This window comes from Copidosoma floridanum, unplaced genomic scaffold (genome assembly GCF_036245765.1).
Source record: "Copidosoma floridanum isolate Cflo_tuat_1 unplaced genomic scaffold, Cflo_Japanese_pri ptg000021l, whole genome shotgun sequence".
Taxonomy (NCBI): domain Eukaryota; kingdom Metazoa; phylum Arthropoda; class Insecta; order Hymenoptera; family Encyrtidae; genus Copidosoma; species Copidosoma floridanum.
This window is the reverse complement of record NW_028321898.1, coordinates 25,532,044-25,536,554: the sequence shown is the minus strand read 5'-3', so window position 1 is coordinate 25,536,554 and position 4,511 is coordinate 25,532,044.

Genomic DNA, 4,511 nt, shown 5'->3' with positions numbered 1-4,511 from the left:
AAATACGCAATATATACTATTCAAAACGCAACACAATCGCACACAATGCCTTTTTGTATCAGTTAAGATTCCTGTAATTTGACGTCTTGTACTTGTACAAAAATACACATGCAAGACTTAGTAAGAGGGTGATATTGAAATGCAACGCATATAAACACAGTGCTGTACTGCGTAGTGATCGAGCATATGAGCACACCTGCATGCATGGCTTCTTTGTCAAAGCACTATGATTTTGTACATCTACTCCTAAAAAAAAAAAATCTCAAAAAAAAAAAACAATTAAGAAAAGAGGCCAGTTTGAGTAAACTAAATGGATTTCATTAAAAATTATTGTTAAAGTCAGTAGATATGAACTATAATCTTCATACTTCGATGTCAAAATTTTATAAAAAGAAAAATTCACGAGCCTCATTAAACAAAATAGATAATTACATTTTTTTTTCTTCAAAAGTGTACGATTGCTTGCGTGTAAGCTTGCGTGAACGATTTCGTACAAAGAAGCCAGGAGATATTTTGTTCGAGTCGTTGGTGTGAGTAATATCGCATTCTTTGTCTCCAGATGTTATCATATACACATTTAATGTCTTCATATTTGCAGTATATCCTAGTGACACTAAACCACGCGAGTTTTGTAAGCGAATGCTTTCCGACTCTCTTTACAATGGTTGTGAGTCAAATAGGATCACAAGTACCATTTCGGATCTGGCCTTGTCGGGTCGAAAAAAGGTTTCTCAAATCTTCAAGTAGCAACGTGAAGTAGTAAAAAAATGTTTAAACAGGTCGTATATGATAAAAAAAATGTATATAAGTCTACATGAGAAATGTGGCATAAATTGGCAATGCCTTTCACTCAAGCCACGACCACATATTTGATCCAAATATTGATTTTAAAAATAATAAAAATAAGAGTAAAAAAAAATAATAACTAAATACTACAATAGGAGGGATAATCATCATCATAATGATAATGGTAACAATAAAAATAGTAATAATCATAAATGAACACAACTTATGCTACGATTTTCAAAAATTGTTTAATAAAATATAGAATAATAATTTTTACCAACGGACGTCATTTTTTAAAATTAATTAGCTATTGTTCTTAGTATTGCAGCACTGCCATTACCCACATTGCCTTACGAACTAACTAAAATACAAAGCAGCAAAAAGAACAGTGGAATCAGAGCCATTTTCAGTTGAACAATAACAGCATACACACAATTGGGTGTTAAATAAATTATAAAAAAGTTAAATAATACACGGATAAGATGCATGTGATTTTTGACACGATACTTCAAAGATAAATTTTTTTACATTATCGCTATTGTTGTTTGTTAAACAATTAAAAGTAAGGAATATAAAGCGTTTGTAAAAGAGATATTGAAATGGCGGGAGTTTACTTTAAAGTAGACGTATAAGGTGGTTAAATAGTTTCGCAATTTCACAATCAGTCATAAAAAATAAATAACAATATGTTAAATTTTGATTGTGGACACCGAGAAAAATTGTTTGAGAAGATAAATATATTTTAACAACTAAATTCAACCAAGTTAATTTTTAATTTTGATGATTCAAAATATCTAATAAGGCCAGAAATCTTAAGAAATCTGTCGTTTTAATGATCATCTGAGAAAACGATATTTTTTTTACGGCTTACTCGTTGACTTTTCAGGGTTATTGTGTTAATTTTCAGTTTTTTATTTATTTATTTTTTTTTATTTTATATGGGAGGAAGAGGTATAAACTCATCGATCTGTTTTTTCATAAAAAAAAATAGCTGCATCAAACGGTTCAAATTAGTTTATGTACTAAAACAAGCGCGAAGTTTTATCATTTGTACGAGAAATAGTATTATTCATAAGATAGTGATTATCGGCCTTAATTACACCAGTTTCTGAAGTTTTCTCTAAATTGCTTTAAAATGGATTTTCTAGCTTCGTAAAAAGACCGCCTATTATTTTTGCTTCCTTGTTACATGATACAAAAATTTAAGTCCTCAAACTTAGTTGCTGCACAAGAATATGTGATGTGAACCTTTGGTAGTTTTCATTTTAAGTATGCTAACTGTAAGTTAGCATTATAGAGGCGATGTGTTCTTAACAAGGCCTTTATTTCATACTACAAAATTAGGAGCCTATGTTACTAAGGAGTTATGAAGTATAGTATGCGTTGCAACTTCGAATTTGGAAACTCAAAGAATTAGAAGTTTAATAAACTTTAAACTCGCTCAATATGTAAATGTAGCTACCAGAATGAAAGAAATTAATTTACAATCTGCAATTTTAGATGTAGGTATGTTTATAACTTTACTTTGAAGATATTTCCTTCATTATTGAGTTAAAAACAAGTACTTTGGTTCTTTCTGTCTTTTTTTAGCTATTCTTACTTCACTGGAAAAAAATTTAGTTGTCAGTACATTTATAGACACGTACGTTGGCTAGAAACTAATTTGTTTCATCACTTTTTTTAAGAATTAGCTATCAGGAAAGCAGTGCCTTTGAAGAGCTTCTTTTTTGTAATTTATTTCTGATTGGCTTGAACGATGATTGGCCGAAACCTATTAATTACGAATATTCAAAACAATGATTATTTCTCTTTAACATTCACTTCTTTACTGGGTAAGTATTTCATTTAGCCAAATAAATATTTAATTGTATCGCCTCTAACGAAATAATTATTTATTGTAAAGAAAAATAGTATGTATTAAAGTAAATATTTGATTCGTTTATAAATGGCATCATGTGCTGTAAAAAAAAAAAACATTTTCTCATTGATAAAAATTTTTTTGTTTACAACAATTACATTACGCTATTGTATTGTGTTTATCCGACTATTCTGTATATTTTAAGGTCTCTTCAGTTTCTTCAATGAAATAAAACAAGTTAAATAAGCAGTGATTTTGTTAACTTGGATTGTGAATTAATTAAACTAAATGTAAATTAGAAATGATACCACGAATATTCAATTGATATTAATAAATTTTTTTAGAGCCTCTTACTTGATGAAATGTTATCACTTGACGAATATTAATGCTTCAAGCTATTAAAGTATTAAAAATTCAAAAATATAAAAAAACTTCAGATTTAATCGCTTTGTGTGCGTGTGTGTGTGTGTGGGGGGGGGGTACTTCAAATACAAATACTGCAAAATGTTAGAGTTGAAATACGCAATATATACTATTCAAAACGCAACACAATCGCACACAATGCCTTTTTGTATCAGTTAAGATTCCTGTAATTTGACGTCTTGTACTTGTACAAAAATACACATGCAAGACTTAGTAAGAGGGTGATATTGAAATGCAACGCATATAAACACAGTGCTGTACTGCGTAGTGATCGAGCATATGAGCACACCTGCATGCATGGCTTCTTTGTCAAAGCACTATGATTTTGTACATCTACTCCTAAAAAAAAAAAATCTCAAAAAAAAAAAACAATTAAGAAAAGAGGCCAGTTTGAGTAAACTAAATGGATTTCATTAAAAATTATTGTTAAAGTCAGTAGATATGAACTATAATCTTCATACTTCGATGTCAAAATTTTATAAAAAGAAAAATTCACGAGCCTCATTAAACAAAATAGATAATTACATTTTTTTTTCTTCAAAAGTGTACGATTGCTTGCGTGTAAGCTTGCGTGAACGATTTCGTACAAAGAAGCCAGGAGATATTTTGTTCGAGTCGTTGGTGTGAGTAATATCGCATTCTTTGTCTCCAGATGTTATCATATACACATTTAATGTCTTCATATTTGCAGTATATCCTAGTGACACTAAACCACGCGAGTTTTGTAAGCGAATGCTTTCCGACTCTCTTTACAATGGTTGTGAGTCAAATAGGATCACAAGTACCATTTCGGATCTGGCCTTGTCGGGTCGAAAAAAGGTTTCTCAAATCTTCAAGTAGCAACGTGAAGTAGTAAAAAAATGTTTAAACAGGTCGTATATGATAAAAAAAATGTATATAAGTCTACATGAGAAATGTGGCATAAATTGGCAATGCCTTTCACTCAAGCCACGACCACATATTTGATCCAAATATTGATTTTAAAAATAATAAAAATAAGAGTAAAAAAAAATAATAACTAAATACTACAATAGGAGGGATAATCATCATCATAATGATAATGGTAACAATAAAAATAGTAATAATCATAAATGACCACAACTTATGCTACGATTTTCAAAAATTGTTTAATAAAATATAGAATAATAATTTTTACCAACGGACGTCATTTTTTAAAATTAATTAGCTATTGTTCTTAGTATTGCAGCACTGCCATTACCCACATTGCCTTACGAACTAACTAAAATACAAAGCAGCAAAAAGAACAGTGGAATCAGAGCCATTTTCAGTTGAACAATAACAGCATACACACAATTGGGTGTTAAATAAATTATAAAAAAGTTAAATAATACACGGATAAGATGCATGTGATTTTTGACACGATACTTCAAAGATAAATTTTTTTACATTATCGCTATTGTTGTTTGTTAAACAATTAAAAGTA